This window comes from Cynocephalus volans, chromosome 15 (assembly GCF_027409185.1).
Source record: "Cynocephalus volans isolate mCynVol1 chromosome 15, mCynVol1.pri, whole genome shotgun sequence".
NCBI classification, from domain to species: domain Eukaryota; kingdom Metazoa; phylum Chordata; class Mammalia; order Dermoptera; family Cynocephalidae; genus Cynocephalus; species Cynocephalus volans.
This window is the reverse complement of record NC_084474.1, coordinates 40451133-40472186: the sequence shown is the minus strand read 5'-3', so window position 1 is coordinate 40472186 and position 21054 is coordinate 40451133. Positions and strand designations below refer to the sequence as shown.

The following is a 21054-nucleotide window of genomic DNA, read 5'->3' as shown; positions in this document are numbered from 1 at the left end:
GTCATATTTCAAAAAAAAAAGTTACTGCAGTATTTTTTATCCTCCTGCTGGTTTAATTTTGATTAAGAATGTGAATTTAATTCCCATACAAAATGTAAGTATTTTAATCACCACGTGTTCATTTTTTGACATTGTTATATACAATTTCCTCAGTCGTTCTAGAGACAAAAAACCGGAGTGAAATATCTCTAATGTAAAAAAAATAAATTTTTGATGATATTAATTTGATATAATTTATTTATAATTTAGAGACATTCGAAAACTACATTAGACTGGGCTTATATTTCCAATCATCAACAAAATTTATGTAATCAACAGACCTTTGTTTTAACATTTCAAAGATGATTTCTATTTTCCCCTGTAGACAGATTCATTATATTTAGAGGGAGGAACAGCAAGGAGAAAAGCCACATAAATAGTGATGAGGTAGACGGAAAAAAAATTAAAGAAAAATAATGTCACAGAACTAATAAAGAAAACTGTGTCAAGAAGACATCAGGCCTTGCTGAGATGTATCAAAAAGAATAAATTGTATGATGAATGAAAACAGCTTAATTGACTTAATCACTAGGTAGTGGGTAAACTTACTGCAGTTTTTATACAATGGGGAGAGTGTTGAGGGCATAAACACCACGCACTTGCTATCATTTCAAACAATTTTACTGAAATAAGGAGAATAGTGGACCAGCTTGTGCATAAATGCTGATGATGAAAAAAAAGGAAACAAAAACACTTTTGTAAGAAGAGAATGTAGGAACAGCAGAAAGGAAGAGCTTGAGGATAAAATAAAATAAAATAAGTAATAGGGGAAAAAGGTGGAAAGATGGTGAAACTAAGAAAATAGGTGGGAGAGTTTGTGTTAAGAAGGACCTCTCTTCCTTTAAGACAAAAAAGAACACTGGAATAAGAAGTTATCCACAAGCAAGATGGTAAAATTAGATCCCAGACATACACCTATACACAATTCACAGTGAATTAAAGACCTAAATGCAAATAGTAAAACTTTAAAATCATAGAAGATCATATAGGAACATGTAACTTGTTTGGAGAAGAAGGATGCTTACATGCCCTCATCAAAGGTGGAGGAGGCAGGGTCTTGGCTGTCTTCTCTTCGCTTTGGGGATTGCCCTTTACCACCTGGTCACTGGGAGTTTTCCTGGCTTCTCCAACTGGGATCTGTACCAGATAGATATTGTTCTCTTGTGTTACGAATGTTAGGGTTCAGGGGTCCTCTTTTTGCTGACTTGGTCTCACCTGACTCCTGGAGCATTAGTGGACCTTCTGAACTCTGTCACACCCTCCATCCAGCTCCTGCCTAAGCTGTCCAGCCCTCAGCTTCTGTGTGGCGACACCTCACTCTCAGTCACAGAGGCCATGATGCAGGCAGACTACTTCTCAATGCGTATATCATGCTGCCTACCTCAAGGCAGGGAGGAACTTCTGCATCCCTCTAGGACATGTAGATGGCACATTTAGGCCCTCTCTGTGCTTACACATTTTGTGAACCACTTTTCCATTTTTCTTGGGCCACCACTAGTGATGGCAGCCTACCCTAAGAAGCTGCAGTCTTCTCCCAAATTTATAACAGGAGATACAAGCACCCGTGGCCATTGGTTCTCCACTTGTGAGATTTCAAACAAGTGCCTCGATGTTTGCTTCTCTTTTCCTACACTCTAAAGGAGCAGAAGAATCCACCTGTCCCATTTCTCTTCCCATATGATATAGATTAATCTTCCATCACCTGATAAGATATTATATCATCGTTCTTTCTAATGGGCAGGAAGCCTCATGGCCTAGTGAACTTAGGGGGAAGGTGTATCCTCTCCATAATGTGAAAGGAACTCTCCAATGAAGGTCCACCAGGGGTGGCTCTTGATATAGAACTATGGAGTGACCAGGGACTACTGATTACCAGGGAAGAAAATACATTGGTTTATGTCTCAGAAATATTATGCCTAACAAATATATATATATGTGTTTGTTAGGCATTATATATATATATGGAGAGATAATATATATATATATATATTTGTTAGGCATAAAAAAGGGAGAGATGACAGGCTTCAATAATGGATTGAATGTGACAGACATCATTCTTCCCAATCTGCAGATGAAAACCAAAGCTTTAGAGGAATTAAGTAACCTGAACAACATCAAATGGGGCAAAGTCAAAATTCCAACACAGATCTGACACCAAAAATCGTATTCTCTCTATAGTGATAAGTTATCTAATATTTTGAGAAGCATATAGACGACCACCATTAAAACTTCTTATCAACTAATGGATAAAACACAATTAATCAAATATCTGTGAAAGCAGTTTATTCATGAAAATTCTCAATTTAAATCTCTTAACATTAATAAAATGGTTTTGAAACAAATAAAATTCATATTGTCATAGAGCTTGAAAGAGAATACAGTTGAAATAAAACCTTTTTGTTTTATTAGCTAGCATCTGCAGAAGATTTAAAAAATTGTTACTAAATTGAATTTAAGTTAATATCAGGAATATATCTAAATACACTGTTAGAGTAAGATGAATGCTGGGAAATCTTACTTTTTTATTTACAAGCACTTGCATGCATAGTTTTAATAACTATTGATCTCACTCTATGTAAATGATAGTTGTACCGTCAGTCAATGTGCTATAAACCACTACATTGAAACCTGTGTCCTAATGTGATCACTTCTCTTGCCCCATTATTATTGATAATATTACAATTAAATAATCATGAATAACTAATCCATTGGATTATTACTAAAATTATATCTTCCTAAAATTATATCTTCCCAATGCCTCTGAGATTTCTTAAAATTAAAACCCACGGAGACAATTGGAATTTTGTTTCTTTTAATGTTTTCACTCACATGTAAATGTCTTTCTTCTAGGCTAAAGCCTGGTTTCAATGAGAAAGTGGTTTGGGTTATATGTATAGGCTGTCTACAGCACGGAGCTGCATCTGAGAAAACAGGCAGCAACCAAGAGCAAAGCAGGGGCTGAGAGGACAGTCATCTTCCAAGAGCAAAGTGGAACTTGAAAGCCAAGCCCAGCAGTTCAATGGAAAGGAGAAAAAAATAGAAATACAGAACTAGAGCACCTGGTCTGTAACGTGGTGAGCACTCACTAAATAGAAAAACGGTATGAATTCACGTGATGTAGTAAACTGTGATGCCAACGTAATCATATGCTGCATGACAGGAAACTCAAAGCAAGGTAAGGACCTTTCTTCTCCTCTGGAGATGAGTCACAAAAAACAAACGAAGTGTCTCAAGGACATAAGTTACCATCTCAAGAAGGCACATCAGCTAGATCTTGTGGGAATAATATGATTTTCACACTTCTAGATTCTACTAACTGTTACGAAAAACTATAGTTTATGAGTAGTACATTTGCCCATTTTATCAATAAATAACTCTGCCCCACTGCAGTGGTATTTTACAACCCTCAATTCTCCAGTCTCCGAAACTCATCTGTTGTTCTCAGGGGGATTCTGGTGCCTCTGAAATTGAATTCAAAAAGTACATATATTATTTCTTCATGTGTGTCTAAAATACATGAAATACTGAAGAAAGAAAAAATAAATAAACTCCCAAATTCACATTAATTTTTGGAAATGATAGGCGTTTGTCTAATTCACAGGCTATATACATGCATTGCAAAAGTTGAATATAGCAAGCCATACCCAATGTGATTTCAATAGCGTGAATTCAAAGCACCAGAGATAGCACCAAATAGCTGACCCTATGATATAACTTTATTTAAAAACTTTTAAATTTGTTGTAGTTCACAGAGAATTAGAAGGCATAAAAGAATATATGCCTAAATATCAAAACCTTGAAGGTAAAACTCTTAAGTGGCAATCTATTTTTAATTATAGTAATTTAAGGATAATTAAAGAACAAAACACAGTTCATCTATCCAAGCAAATATCTTTATACTTTTAGATCATGTATTCTAGAAAGAGGAACTGTATTAAACATTACTTCAAAAGCACCAAATTGTCGGCATCCTTCAGTCAATAATCTTATTGCTTTGTCAAATTCTTTAAATAAAACACAGGAAATCATTCCCTATTCTCTCATCTTATTATTTACTTCTTCAAGATGGTAAACACTGACAGTTCTAGAAATACTGGACATTATAAGTTATTTGTGTTTTGAAAACTTGTGGAGCTCTAGGCTAAGCCTAAGATCAGCAAACACTAGTTTTATGGATCTAGAGTTTTGACATTTCTTTGGAAGGATCTGTTCTGAATTCTCAACTGTTCACATGAAAGTAATCCTAGTTCCCTAGTTCCTAGGATGAGTGGGATGTATTTAAGGAGTGGCTGGATAAAATACTGAGACTTCTTTGAGAAGTATTAGCATAGAAAAAGACTGTCGCTCATGTTCAAGAACACTGCAACCAGACCGCTTCCTAAGGATGTAATTTTCTACCTTCTTGAGAACATATAAGTACAAATTTCTCATTGCCTCAAACTATGAAAGGTGGTATTAACTACAAAGAAAAATGTTTTGTGGGAAAACATAATTGCCCTTAATGATGTCGGCTCAAAATGCTCAAATATTTTTGTCAAAGAAATATATGCAGTTTCCTGTAATAACTCATTATGAATATAACTATGCCCTCCATCAATTTATTTAAACTCTTCAAGATTCCACTTATTGTTTAGCCTGCACCACTTTTTGAGGGTCACAGAATCCATAAATTAAATACAAACTGTATTAAACCAGTGTGTCCCAACCTTGCCTGCTCATGGGACTCAGGACACTTAACTCAGACGCTCAGGCCCTCAATAGACTGTCCTTTTAACTCACATCGTTCATGATACATAAAATAAGGAGCCTGTAATCCACAGATGGAAGTATAATTTACTTGGTAAATGATTCCAGGATTTGAAAAATAGATCTGTGTTCAGTTTATCTATACCAGCCAAAATTCTATTAACTTTTTCTGCTTCTTAGTCCTAAGATACTATATTTTAAATTTTTAAAAAATCCTTTTCTCATTTGCAAACCATACTCTTTTTTTCTTTTCAGTGGCTCTTCTTCACCTTCATTGTATTTTTTTTTTTTTGACATATTTAAGACACAAGGTTGCATATAGTATTCCAGGTAGGGTAAATTGACTTGACTGGAAGCCAGGGTCAATGATGTTGAACTGCAGAATTCAGTTGGCCTCCAAGGTCAGAAACTAATGTGGTCTTTAATCAGAAAGATGGGAAGACACTCTGAATATGTAAGAAACAAAGAAACTCATGAACATCAGGGTCAAGTGAATCTGCAGGGAGTCTTACTCCAACCTAGGCTCTTTTCTCCTCTGATTGGCTGCTCTATTATTAACAAGTTCCAGTAATTAAACTTCTTTTCTTCCAGTAATGTTAGGCTCATTCTTGACAACTGTCAAGTACCTTGTTTCCTCAATGGAAGTGTTGTATATATGCCAGGCTCCCATGACCCAGATTTCTGTCTTTCTCTTACTCCTTGACATGGGTCCCTCTACCTACCAGTAATTTCTTCTGATATAGGCAAAGTGGCAACTTTTTTGGAATCACTCATACCTGCTTCCAAAGCATTATATTATATTTGTTGACAATAAAACTCACATATAATTTTATTTATTTCATTCAGATCCACTGGAAATATTGCTGGCATACCTGAATATCCTTAATACCATGTGCCAAATTACAAATTTTACTGGGCACACACTGTCAGATCTTTTTTAAAAATGTAAAATAAAACTGTTCCCAGTACTAAGCCTTAGTTTAAATTTTTCCATGCAAAGAAGTTGTTTCTTGCCTATAAGTCAATTCTCCACCCATGACATTATAAGGCATCTGACGGTGACTTAAATTTTAAATGGTCTTTGGTGTGCTGCCATTATAAAGGGCTTCTTAAAGCTGCAAACACATTATGTATGGTACATTTTCCTTGTAAACATACTTACCTATTCCTTCAAAGAACTTTACACGCTCTCTTCTTTTTGAAAGTGTTACCTTTTCTCAATCTGCTCTGCTTATTTTAGTCCATCAGTTTGCAATGTAAGAAAATGGAAATCACGGGTCTTTTTTGGAGCCCTGATCAATGGCAGTCACTGTGCTTAATCAGCCAGGGCTCTGGTGCATTGATCATGTACAGAGAGTTGTGGATACATTTTGGCTAAGGACGTCTCACGATTACATATTTTCAAAATATTTTGTTGGATGACATTGCCTTTATAAATTATTTATATCTATTTTGGCAAATTAAGTTGAATGGTCATTATTGTTTATTAAAATATTAACGAGCAAAATGATTCAAGACCATTAGAAATGACAGTCTTTAGTAAAGCATGGGACACACATTTAGACACTGCTATTGCACCATTAACATTCCTGTGCTCAATCTTCACAAAAATCTGATCAAATAATTCTCTCTGTAGTTTTCTGTTAGTGGCATTAGTGTGTCCTACAAAATAGCTTTTGGTATTTAACTCCATGAGGATCAGACTTCCACCGAATTACATATACAATGCCTACTTCATTTTTTCATCCAAGAGTATTTACTAAATAACACAATGTGCTCTTTTTCAGACTGTAAGCAGCAAAAAATATGTTAAGTTATAACTCTAATCTTTAAGAAGCTCGTAATAATAAAAAATCATGTGGTTCATTTGGGATTTGACTCACCGTGGAAACTAGGACAATTTGTATCCACCACAGTATTAGGTGTTCGTTGTGGGTTGATGTCACGTTTCTGAATGGCCAAGAACGAAAAATGACTGTCTATATCTTGAGCAGAAAATGACCTTAAGGAGTAGGTGATGTGTAGTTCATAGAATCAAGCTGAATGCAGGTAATTGGAGCTTGAAGATGTGCAGAAATCAAAGGAAGCTGGATGGTTAGACCACAAGCAAGATGATGCCACAAAGAGTGTGTTTTTGAATTGCAACTGGCCCCACTGCTCCCACATCTGCTATTGTATACAGGTGGCACAGCTGCTGCTGCTGCTGCTGCAGCCACATGCACGATAGATTTTAAACTATTCTTGTTTCTTCATGATACATCCAGACTAAATAAAAGCCTGGAAAATTCTTCTGATTGCCTGAATGTAGGCGAATGTGTGCCCCTCATGGGCCAGTGTTCTCAGAAGGCAGATACCTGACCTTTCTTCTGCTATAGTGGTGGACGCCAGTCACAGATAGTCACTAAAATGGGCCCAGTAATTTTTATGTGATGATATTGGCTTGCAAAGGAACATTGTACTTTCTCCACTAGTAACCAAGAGGTACAATGTCTCTACTGTTTACCTCTCTTCCTTTAAATCTTGAAACCCCTAGTATGGTTTTTATATAAATGACTTCAGTTGCTTTCAAGCACTCTAAAGAATTTTTTAATTTTTTCTGTTTTTTAGGTTTTTTAAAAAATTCATGTAGAAGACGTTATACTCTGGTCAGGCTTTTCTACCGCTAATCACAGCCGTTAAGTGTCTTGCTGGCTGCTTATGCGTTCCACAACATGGAATTCTCACTGAGTGTGTGTGTTTCCTGAATTCATCAGGGCTGGCTGTCTATATACAGAAAATAAAAGCTACACTGGCATTTGCCAACTTCAATTTCTCCCCGCCCTGCCCCCTCCCAAGAACACTGTCCATAAAAGCAGACACCTTAAAGAGTTTATCTTTAGGAATAATTCTCCAAATTGCTAATGAACCTAAAATTTTTCTTATCTCTAATGATGGGTAGGTCATGGCACAGTATTTCACAAAGTGGCCCCCTCAGGGACTTTGGATTTTTGTATCCATCCTGTTCAATTATACAGTATGTAAAAAGTTGCTTCTGTATATACACTCATATATATGTATGACTACTGCAACTTTGTTCCTCATTTTTACTAAATTTTGGCTCCGTAGGTTTTACATTGCTTTATTTTATCTATGATGTTGCTCTCACACACATAAAGGACCCAATGTAGAAATAAAATGAAGAAATAGTAAGTTATAAGTAGTTCTTTGTTGTACTTTTTTAATGTGTGTGGAGGGGGGGGAAGAGTGAGAGTTTCAAAATGCCACTAAATATCACTAAATATCTTACACTAAAAATCTTTAAACATCTTATTCATAAGCTATTGTCTGTATATATGTTTCACGGTAAAAAATAAAATAATATCAATACCTATTTTCACAAGTAAGTTTCAACAGGTAATATTAAATTAATGTGTGTAGCCCAGCTCTTGACCCACCACAAACAGTAAATAAATGTTGATGGAGGGAATTTGCTTTAACAGGGGTTATCTGTGGGTTTCTGTGAGGAGGGGCAAGAGGACTGGGTTATAAAGATAAGGGAGTAGCACAATTAATCCCTACTCTCAACATCATAGCTCAGGCTATGTTTGCCTAATTATTCCATCTTTCAGCACTAGCATTCTTTGAAAATTTTAACCTAGAGATGATAATAATAATCTTGTAAGACTTTCTTTCTCTCCCTTTTCTGGAGCAATGCTATTTTGCAACCTCTGATAATCTGAGACCTCTATCCTTATTGATCCCATAGTAACCCTCACCTTCTATTTTCAATTTATAAGGGAATAAATTGTCATGTCCACATACTGCTACTAGACTTATACAAACTTGCAAATTTACATTATTTAAAAATATTTCTGATGACCTATCCATCTATAATTTTTGTGATTACTCAAGTTCTAAATACCCACAACTAGGTATACTGAAGATTTTACATTGATATTCATTTGCTGCACACTTAATTTTCCTGCTGCTCTTTGAAACTTTGGAACTTTCTTTGGTTTACTTTATTCCTATTACTGTTCCTTACCAGTCTAATACACTAATTTTACTGAAAAATGTCACATGGCTCCCCATTTACAATACCCGTGATTGGTTTACACGCAAACACAAAACACCACTTTGTGTGTGCATGGTTGTGTATGTGTATGGTTTTGTGTATGTGCATGTGTACACATGTGTGTTTGTATGTGTAATTTCCCATGCTAGTTCTAACTACTTTGAAACTACCTTTCTTTTATGTAAAAGTAATAACTTCTTATTCTTGACAGCCCTGTTACTTTAGCATTGGGTTCAGAAGGTTAGGTAATTCATTTTCATCTTCTTACCCCAAATTTTTACTCATAACCAAGTTAAATCAGATAAGCAGTATCTCCCTTATAAACGGCAAAAGTAAGTATCTATCGTCTTTTAAAACTAAACTCTTCAATTCTCACTGGAAGAGATATTAAGTCATTCATCCTGGAAAAAAAATTTTACACACATAACCTTAGAAATAAAATGGCTCAAAACCCAAAATTATTTAGAACTCGCAGGGTTTTGTAAATCATCACTATTGGAATTTTTTGTGTACCATTGTTGTTAATATAATTTGAACTTAATGAAATCAAAATGAAGCAAGGCCAAGTAAGACTCCCTGTTGAAATCATAGCTTGTGTTGCATGTTTGGTATCTGAATGTCTCTCATCCTTCTGTTTTGAAACTGTGCTACCAAAATGATGTTCTATTTCAATCCATTATACTAACTGATTGAATGTTTAAATGTTTTCTTTGGGAATAAAATGACTCATTAGAATGTTTTAATAGTTTGCTACAGGAGTGCACTTTCCTATAACTATTTAAACTAAAGCATTATGTGAGGGATTGGCATTTTGTATTCACTAGTATCATTTGTTTTTCTCATTCTTTTAGAATATGTAATTCAGCTATTTCATTTACAGTGCTAAAACATTCAAAATAAATATACTCCTGATATAAGAAAATCTAAGGTAGACAATAGCTTTCAAGATGGCGGCGGCTGCGGCGGCTGGCGCAGAGTAGCTGAGGTGGAAAAGGTGGCCACTGGGCCTCAGGCAGCCGGGAAACTTGTGGACATTCCTCTCGCCATCTCTTAAGGGAGGACCGCTCCTGCTGGCCGGTCGTGGGGGGTGACCGCCACTTTGCCCCCGGCAGGAGAGGCTGCCTCATTTACAGGCAACAGCGTTGAAGTGTGGAGCAGGAAAAGAACTGTTTCTTAGCGGCAAAAGCAAGTCTCGAAAGAGGGAACACGTCGCCAGGGCTGCTGTGGATGCAGCCAGGATCCCGGAGGCCGGGGCCGCGCTGAAGGCGGCCAGCTGCCCTATTCAGGATTCGAGGTTTCAGGCCGGCATTAAAGAAGATTCCTGGGAGCACCTGAGCCGCGCCGCGACTGAACAGCCCGAGGCGGCAGCGGCCGAGAACTGGGAAGGCAACAAACCAGAGACAGAGCGAGCACCCGACCTGGCACAGCACTGTGAGTGACCCCTGGCACAGCTCTATTCGGGGGGTGGATGTCCACCCGGCTCCCGCATGCACCACCAGGCCACTCACCGCCCCGGTGCTGCCTCCATTTTCCCAGGTGCGGGCAGCCCCGCCCAGCTCGGCCATCACTGAGCCCTCCCACTTGCTTGGCCTGGCGCGGGGCTTTCCGGAGCCTGTGGGCCGGCCTCCCCTCCCACTCCCTCCGCGGTTCTCTGGCAGGGCTGGTGGCGGGGGCGTCCCCGGCCAGTGTCGGGAGGACAAGGAAGTACGGGCAGGCCGACTGTCACTCCACCACACCCTGGACTCCGGCCCCAGGTAAACTCCCTGTTACTGGGAGGCAGATACCATCTCTGTGGCCACCAGTTTGGAAAAAAGCCTAACGAATTTCTGGTTGGGAATAGTGTGGTAGGAGAGTTCTCAGGTCTGCTTGAACCTGCCGGAGACCAGGCTGCAGGTGGGTGCTAGACTCGGATTATACTGGGGGATACAAAGGTGAACAAGACCCGAGAAAGATCTACATAGTGCTACAAAGGCATCCAGAGAGACTGGTCGTCTGTGCCTAGCAGAAACCTGGTAGACTTCCTGGGCGAGGCGGTGCCGAGCAGGGTCTTGAAGGCCCAGCTGATAGACGAGGGGTGCAGAAGACATGCCCAAGCCCAGCACACTGCGCACAGAGTGGGGAGACGTGCGGCCAGGGAGGCGGAGACTCGACAGAAATCACACAACAGGTGGGGTCGCCACTGCACAGATCTAACAGCCTGGGCCAGAGCACACAGAACAGGGAGAAGTCCTGCACAGGAAGTGAAAGCTCAACAGAGATCACACACCCTGTGGTATGTGATCCACCAGCCCAGCAGAGTCCAAGCTGACCAGAAAGGTGGCTCCCCGGAGAAGCCCAAGACCTGAGGCAACCACACACACAAGGCACTAGAGGCCAACTGAGCAGTCACGGAGGGAGCCATACCAAATTGGCAACCACAGCAACATCCTAGTTAGTCATTAGTCTCAAACCAGTGGACTGTGAAACCCCCTGCCACAATGAATAAACACCAAAAAAAAGATACCAGAAATACAAAAAAATCAAGAAAGTACACCACCAAAAGTTAATAAATCTCAAACTCTAGATCCTATAGAACAAGAAGCCCTTGAAATAACTGATAAGGAATTTCGAGTGATAATTCTAAAGAAACTGAATGACATACAAGAAAACTCAGCTAGACATCATGATGAAATGAGGAAAAGTATACAGGATCTGAAAGAGGAAATATACAAGGAAATCAATGTCCTGAAAAAAAATGTAGCAGAACTTGCTGAACTGAAGAAGTTATTCAGCGAAATAAAAGACACAACGGAGAGTTTAACCAGCAGGCTTGTCAAAGTTGAAGAGAGAACCTCTGAACTTGAAGATGGGCTGTTTGAAATAACAGAAGCAGACAAAAAGAAACAAAACAGAATCAAGGACATTGAAGAAAATCTGAGAGAGATATCAGACAACCTTAAGCGATCAAATATCCGAGTCAAGGGTATTCCAGAAGGGGAAGAAAATGGAGATTCCATTGAAAACATATCCAACAAAATAGTGGCAGAAAACTTCCCAGGTATAGGAAAAATCACAGATCTTCAGATCCAGGAAGCTCAACGATCTCCAAATGTATTCAACCCAAAAAGGCCTTCTCCAAGACATGTCATAGTCAAATTGGCAAAACTCAGAGACAAAGAGAGAATCTTCAAAGCTGCAAGAGAGAAGCGTCAAATCACCTATAAGGGAGCCCCAATCAGGTTAACATCAGACTTTTCATCACAAACCCTAAAAGCTAGAAAGGAACGGGATGATATTTTCAAAATACTAAAAGACAAAGATTGCCAGCCAAGAATACTCTACCCTGCAAGGCTATCCTTCCGAAATGAGGGGCAAATAGTATATTTCTCAGACAAACAAAAACTGCGGGAGTTCACTACCACACGACCACCCTTACAAGAAATCCTCAAGGGAGTACTGGGTTTGGTTCTGAAAAATAACTACCACTGCCATAAAAACCCAAGAAAAATCTAAACCCACTAGTATAACAAAAATGGCATTCATGAAGAGAAAACAAGCTAACAAAAACACTATCTACAACCTAAGGAACCAACAAACACAGAAACCAAACAGTAAATCAGAAAGCAAGGAACAAAAGACACCTAAGACAACCAAACAACCAATAAAATGATAGGAATAAATCAACACCTTTCAATAACAACTCTTAATGTAAAAGGCTTAAATTCCCCAATTAAAAGACACAGACTGGCTGACTGGATCAAAAAGCAGGACCCAACTATATGCTGCCTACAAGAGACCCACCTCACCCATAAAGATTCACACAGACTAAGAGTGAAAGGATGGAAAAAGATTTACCATGCAAACAGAAAAGAAAAACGAGCTGGAGTAGCTATTCTTATATCTGACAAAATAGACTTTAAACTAAAAACCATAAAAAGAGACAATGAGGGACACTACTTAATGATAAAAGGTCTGATCAATCAAGAAGACATAACAATCATAAATATGTATGGACCCAATGTTGGAGCAGCCAGATTTATAAAACAAACTCTATTAGACCTAAAGAAGGAAATAGATACTAATACCATAATAGCAGGGGACCTGAACACCCCACTGTCAATATTAGACAGATCATCTAGGCAAAGAATCAGTAGAGAAACACAAGATCTAAACAAGACTCTAGACCAATTGGAATTGGCAGATATCTACAGAACATTCCACCCAACAACCTCAGAATATTCATTTTTCTCATCAGCACATGGATCATTCTCCAGGATAGATCACATATTAGGTCACAAATCAAGTCTCAATAAATTCAAAAAAATTGAAATTATCCCATGTATCTTCTCAGACCACAATGGATTAAAACTAGAAATGAATAACAAACGAAACTCTGGAAACTATACAAACACATGGAAATTAAACAGCATTCTACTTAATGACATATGGGTCCAAGAAGAAATCAAGCAGGAAATCAAAAAATTTACTGAAACTAATGAAAACAATAATACATCATACCAAAACATGTGGGATACTGCAAAAGCAGTATTGAGGGGAAAATTTATTGCATTAAATGCTCACTTCAGAAGAATGGAAAGATGGCAAGTGAACAACCTAACACTTCACCTTAAAGAACTAGAAAAACAAGAACAATCCAAACCGAAAGTTAGCAGACGGAAAGAAATCATTAAGATCAGAGCAGAACTGAATGAAATTGAAAACCAAAAAACAATTCAAAAGATCAAGGAATCAAAAAGTTGGTTTTTTGAAAAGATAAATAAAATTGACAAACCATTAGCATGGCTAACAAAAAAAAAGAAGAGAGAAGACTCAAATAACAAAAATAAGAAATGAAAAAGGCGATATTACAACTGATTCATCTGAAATACAAGGAATCATTCGAGACTACTATAAACAACTATACACCAACAAATTTGAAAATCTGGAGGAAATGGATAAATTTCTGGACACACACAAGCTCCCAAAACTGAACCGTGAAGACTTAGAAAGTTTGAACAGACCAATAACAATAAAGGAGATTGAAGCTGTTATCAGAAGGCTCCCAACAAAGAAAAGCCCAGGACCAGATGGATTCAGAGCAGAATTTTACCAAACATTCAAAGAGGAATTGACACTGATTCTTTACAAACTATTCCAAAAGTTTGAAACGGACGCAAATCTCCCAAACTCATTCTATGAAGCAAACATCATCCTGATACCAAAACCAGGTAAAGATATAACCAAAAAAGAAAACTACAGGCAAATATCCTTGATGAATATAGATGCAAAAATCCTCACTAAAATACTAGCAAACAGAATACAGCAACACATACGTAAAATTATTCATCACGATCACGTGGGATTCATCCCAGGGATGCAAGGTTGGTTCAACATACGCAAATCAATAAATGTGATACACCATATTAATGAACTCAAACACAAGGACCATATGATCATATCTATAGATGCTGAAAAAGCATTTGATAAAGTTCAGTACTCATTCATTACAAAGACCCTCTATAAGTTAGGTATAGAGGGACAGTATCTCAACATAATTAAAGCCATATATGCCAAACCTACAGCCAATATCATCCTGAATGGGGAAAAGCTGAAAGCTTTTCCTTTAAGAACAGGAACTAGACAAGGATGCCCACTCTCACCACTCCTATTCAACATAGTGTGGGAAGTACTAGCCAGAGCAATCAGGGAAGAGAAGGAAATAAAGGGCATCCAGATTGGAAAAGATGAAGTCAAACTGTCCCTGTTTGCAGATGACATGATCCTATATATCGAACAGCCTAAAACCTCTACAAAAAAACTCTTGGAATTGATCAATGATTTCAGCACAGTAGCAGGATACAAAATCAACACACAAAAATCAGTAGCATTTCTTTTCTCCAATAGTGAACATGCAGGAAGAGAAATCAAGAAAGCCTGCCCATTTACAATAGACACCAAAAAAATAAAATACTTAGGAATTCAGTTAACCAAGGAGGTGAAAAATCTCTATAATGAGAACTACAAACCACTGCTGAGAGAAATTAGAGAGGATACAAGAAGATGGAAAGATATCCCATGCTCTTGGATTGGAAGAATCAACATAGTGAAAATGTCCATACTACCCAAAGTGATACACAAATTCAATGCAATCCCCATCAAAATTCCAAAGACATTTTTCTCAGAAATGGAAAAAACTATCCAGACATTTATATGGAACAATAAAAGACCATGCATAGCCAAAGCAATGCTGAGCAAAAAAAATAAAGCTGGAGGCATAACACTACCTGACTTTAAGCTATACCACAAAGCTATAATAACCAAAATAGTATGGTACTGGCATAAAAACAGACACACTGACCAATGGAATAGAATAGAGAATCCAGAAATCAACCCACACGCTTACTGCCAGCTGATCTTTGACAAAGGCACCAAGCCTATTCACTGGCGAAGGGACTGCCTCTTCAGCAAATGGTGCTGGGATAACTGGATAGCCATATGCAGGAGAATGAAACTAGATCCATACCTCTCACCGTATACTAAAATCAACTCAAAATGGATTAAGGATTTAAATATACACCCTGAAACAATAAAACTTCTTAAAGAAAACATAGGAGAAACACTTCAGGAAATAGGACTGGGCACAGACTTCATGAATACCACCCCAAAAGCACGGGCAACCAAAGGAAAAATAAACAAATGGGATTATATCAAACTAAAAAGCTTCTGCACAGCTAAAGAAACAATTAAAAGAGTTAAAAGACAACCAACAGAGTTGGAAAAAATATTTGCAAAATATATATCTGACAAAGGATTAATATCCAGAATATATAAGGAACTCAAACAACTTTACAAGAAGAAAACAAGCAACCCAATTAAAAAATGGGCAAAAGAGCTAAATAGGCATTTCTCTAAGGAAGATATCCAAATGGCCAACAGACATATGAAAAAATGCTCAACATCACTCAGTATCCGGGAAATGCAAATCAAAACCACATTGAGATACCATCTAACCCCAGTTAGGATGGCTAAAATCCAAAAGACTATGAACGATAAATGCTGGCGAGGCTGCGGAGAAAAAGGAACTCTCATACATTGTTGGTGGGATGCAAAATGGTGCAGCCTCTATGGAAAATGGTATGGAGGTTCCTCAAACAATTGCAGATAGATCTACCATACGACCCAGCTATCCCACTGTTGGGTATATACCCAGAGGAATGGAAATCATCAAGTCGAAGGTATACCTGTTTCTCAATGTTCATCGCAGCACTCTTTACAATAGCCAAGAGTTGGAACCAGCCCAATTGCCCATCATCAGATGAGTGGATACAGAAAATGTGGTACATCTACACAATGGAATACTACTCAGCTATAAAAACGAATGAAATACTGCCATTTGCAACAACATGGATGGACCTTGAGAGAATTATATTAAGTGAAACAAGTCAGGCACAGAAAGAGAAATACCACATGTTCTCACTTATTGGTGGGAGCTAAAAATTAATATATAAATTCACACACACACACACACACACACACACACACACAAACCGGGGGGGGGGGAAGAAGATATAACAACCACAATTATTTGAAGTTGATATGACAAGCAAACAGAAAGGACATTGTTGCGGGGGGGAGGGAGAAGGGAGGGAGGTTTTGGTGATGGGGAGCAATAATCAGCCACAATGTATATCGACAAAATAAAATTTAAAAAAAAAAAAAAGAACAATAATACTTAGAACTCAAAAAAAAAAGAAAATCTAAGGTAACATGTTTGAGTGAAAAGCAAATGTGGCTAAAGGGGGGAAAAATCCTCCTAGTAATGTTTTCCCAACCTCCTTCCTTCACCCCCCTCACATTCCCTTCATCTGTCATTTCAATCCAGATCAGAAGTTCTGTAGCAAACGACTGAACTGGACTGAAAGGAAAATTCACAGTCTAAGAGGAGAAGCAACCTATAGCCCCAGACCTCTGATCTGAAGCATTTATTGACAAAAAGTAGGCACCCAGTCTCCTACAAAGACTGCTCTCAATCTCTGTCCTTTGACTACCATAGGGAATTTTTTTTAAGGAGCTTTGTCCACCATAATTGTTAAGTTTGATGCCATTTCTCTAGTCAGGATTGCACTGGATTCCAAGACAGTGCAGATGCTGCTCACTAAGTAAGCAGGGCTGCTCCCTGCTGCTGAGCATGCCCAGCCCTCCCTTGCCATAAATGGAGTCACCGATTCACTCTGGACAACAGGCTATGTACAGAAGTGATGTGTGTCACTTATGGTACATCATTCCAGTGCAAGGGCTTGATCCCTCTGTTCTCTGTTCATCTCCACAACGACCAGGAGGCCGTGTTCCCCAGATGGCAAAGGTGCAGAAAGGTGGAGCCTCTCTCAGCCTGGTCCACCAGAGACCATGTGAGGCAGAGCCTTCTGAAAACTGACTTAGATATACTGTAGGCAAGAAATAAAGCTTTATTATGTTAAGCAAAGGAGATGTCAGAGTTAACTCATTACTACCGCAGGCCAATTAGAGATGGAGAGCATTACTAAGCACCTGGGGTTACTCTGCAGGACTCTAAGAGAAATAGAAGTACGCCAATATCAAAATGAATACTTGCAGTTCAACAAAGAGATACTTCTATTTCTGGTTAGAGCTCTTTTGAATGAAAATAACTAAAATTCAGTTCAAACTATTATAGGTAAGTGGAAATATATTGGTTTGTTAAATCCACAGGAACCACAAAACTGTTGGAAGGTGAGGGGTGCAGATGAGATGCTTCAGGAACAAGCAGCAGAGGCTGCAGTGCTGACAACACGCTCTCCCTTCCCCGCCACTGCATCTCCCTGTAAGTGCTCTTCATTCTCTCTTCCTGCAGCCTATTTCCACAAACCAGGAAACGTTATCTCCTGGTGGCTCCCAAACTTCAACCACCGGTGAGAAAGGAACTGTTGCATTCATGCCTTTATGCACTAGTTCAAAATTCAGAGGGAAGAATATGATTGTCCCAGCTAGAGTTAAATGGCCCCCATGTGGGCCAAGCAACTATGTCCAGTGGAGGGTGTGGCTTTTGGATACCATTAAGCTTCAGTACAAAGGACATGGTTGGAACCAAAGCAAGCTCAAAAATTATTCCCCAAAAGGGTGGTTTCTAATCAGACAAAACATGCATATACAGGTTAAAAATCTGTTATCCACATTGCTAAAATCCAAAAAGCTCTTAAGGCTGAAAGCTTTATTTTCTAATTCATTTGATGGCAAAACTGGACTTGATCTGTAGAATGTGGCAGACAAACTTGGCATGAACTTAATGTGAAGATATTGGAGTACTGTTTAACATTTCTGAAGACTAAATGCATTTCAATATAGAAATATTTTTGTTTGATTATGGGTTGCTGCCCAAATGCTCCTGGGGTGTTATATAAAACATGCAGTATGTAAGAATGAATATGCTAATAATAAATTTAAAAAATCAAAATAAAAAAACGCATTATATTTTTTGGAATTATAGATTCCGAAACGTCTCTAAGGGTTTTAGATAAGGGATTGTGTATCAGAATTATAATAGTGTATGATAATATTATTATAACAAGTATTCATAAAAATAAATTATATGTACCATAATTTAAAAATACATGTGTAGTACATTCACAATTCTATCTGTATCTATATTTCTTTCTTTCTCTTTGTGGGGTGGAGAGAGAGAAAGTGGGGAGAAGAATGCACATACCCAAATAGATACATGGATGCTTGGCTTTCTAATGCGTTTAACTCATTTCCCTGTTTCAGCTAAAAATTCTCAGCAGAAGAGCAAAATACATGAAGAAACATAAACTCAATGCAACTTCTGCATATAGTGCAAATTAGAGACTTGCTGAAGTATATAGTGGTATGATAGAATTACATAGTTTTAGAGGTGAGAGTTATCTTAGAAATCATTTAAAACATTCCCTCATTACCACATGGAAAAATTGAAAGAAAGGAGAAAAAAAGTGACTTTTCTAAGCTGAAGTAGTTGGTAACAGCATGGAACTAGAATCATTTTTCTGTACTTTCAATCAGTGAGATATGATATTTTAAAATCCTACTTCACTATGGCTTGAGGCATTTAAATATTATTATTTGCTTAGATCCCTTGCCTATAATGATGAGATAAAGTAAAAAGATAGGGGGAAATGATAATAATACTCAAGTGGTCTGGGATGAAAAATACTATAAAAGTGTTATTTCTTATCAGAAGAAAAGTGTGGGAAAGCCTATATCGAAATTTGCTAAAATCAAAAGATTCTGAAAATACTAGATATTTCTATGCTTTTCCTAAACTTTGAGTTTTGTGAAGCATCTGAAATATAGTATTTTTTTACTGACAGATTTAAACCAATTGAAAGATATGAAAACTATAAAACAACATGTAATGGTATTATGAGAAAATGAGATACATTTTTCTCAAATTTCTGTGTAGATGGCTTTGTTTTCAAGAAAATATCTGTAGTGTTTTCCCCCAAACTCCACAGTATAGTTTCCTCTATCTTCTGTTGTAGATTACCTAAAATATTACTACAATATGCCATGTAGAGTCTATTTCCTACTACTCCCCTATTCTCTCATTCCTTACCACTCTTGTGAAAATTTGCTTTAATGGAAATATTATCCAGCTGTTACCATGTGTTCATTCATGTGGTGAACAACACATGTCACACAGGTGCTGACCTGCCTGACCTCCAAGTTACCCTGGCAGATACCTTTTAAGCATCCTCTTCCATCTCTGATATCTCTAATTATCAAATAATGTCAAATTTTTCCTTATATTCTACCATTTTCACCCTTGCTTATTCAGATCCTCATTAGTTGTTGCTTTGTTTGCAAGGAGTGTTTGTATAATCTCTCTAGCTGATCTTAAAACTTCTGTTATTTTAGGTAGACATTATCCATTTCTGTCTTTATTTGTCTGGTTTGAAAAATGATATCTAGTGAAATTGAATGATTTGCCCTCTTAGACCACTGAGTTGCCTTCCTACATGTTTTGGTTACAGGTAGGGTACTCTTTCCCTCAGCAGAAGCTGAAAATTCCAGTTAATTGCTCTCTCTGGCTCCAAACATAAGAGCATAAACATATAACCTCAGTTCAACAACTGGATAACATCATCTGGGACTATGAATCTAGAGCAAGTGATACCAAGAATTAAAGACAGCTTGGAACTGATTAGAACAGTTTAGAACAGCAGCTACAGTGAAGCACCCATGTGTGGTCTCTACTGCCAGTAATGCCAATGGAGTTAGTGTGAAGTCCACTATCAGCAGCAGAAACATCCTAGCCACTTTTTAAAGGCATCAATTTTGCCAAGTGGATGCAACAGGTCTCTAACCATTTCTATGCCTGTGGTTTCTGCCAGTTTTCTAGCCTTTCTTTCAATTCTATGAGCTAACCATTTCTTTCCAAAACATTTCTTGTCTGCTTAAAACCCATAATTGCTTTCTATTGTTTGCAACCAAGAACCTTGATTAATATAATGTCAGCACTCAGTTAACACACAGGTTTACTGACCTTTAATATTTTGCTCTTCTTCCATCATATATCCCTTACTGCTTTGATAAAATACATTTACTTTAAATTTTCTAGACACTATCAGTGGTAAGGTTCACAGCCAGTAGTTTCTTTTTAATTGTTTAACTTTATATCCTTTTTTACTTATGATATAATTTGCATTATAATCACTAACATTAATTTTTTTATAAATAGTTTATAGACTGTAGACAATGCATTATTTATTTATTTATTTATTTATTATGATTATTCATGAAATATAAAGCACGGCAACAGTATAAGTTTGCTTCATCCTGCAGATGGGGACTGAGTTATTATGTCATTTATACAAGTTGAAAAGGAAAAACAAATAGTGTGTAGCTGGAAATGAGAAAGATATTGGATGAATATATGAGTAAAATATATGTGTCTTCAATACGTAAGAAAAGACTGGTGAAACCTTATGTAAAATATAAAATGTATAATACACATAAGTAGTCTCAAACGGCTATTTATTTTACAAAACTGACTAGTAGGTAATTTACCACTAAGAGGAAGACCAAGTAAATAAAAATAATCAAAAGGTAAGAATTATTCATTTCTTTTCTTATCCATTCATTTACTTGTTCATCAATACACAATTTCAAAGCACCAACCATGTGCCAGTTATTATTCCTGACTTGTTGTCTATAAAAGTTTAATAGTGTCTAGCACTCCCTTA

The 21054-nt window shown here is 37.5% G+C and overlaps 1 protein-coding gene across 9 annotated transcripts in view; it reads right to left on the bottom strand.

Annotated features, from left to right (window-relative positions):
• Positions 1 to 21054, bottom strand: part of RALYL (RALY RNA binding protein like) — a 711785-nt gene that overhangs the window by 505605 nt on the left and 185126 nt on the right. Inside the window, exon 1 of one of the 9 annotated variants that reach the window (XM_063079137.1) lies at positions 1065 to 1102. The exons of the other annotated variants lie outside the window; for them this stretch is intronic. The gene's annotated coding sequence lies outside the window, so the exon portion shown is untranslated. Of the gene's footprint in view, positions 1 to 1064; positions 1103 to 21054 lie in introns of those variants that run through there. 9 annotated transcript variants of the gene reach the window in all.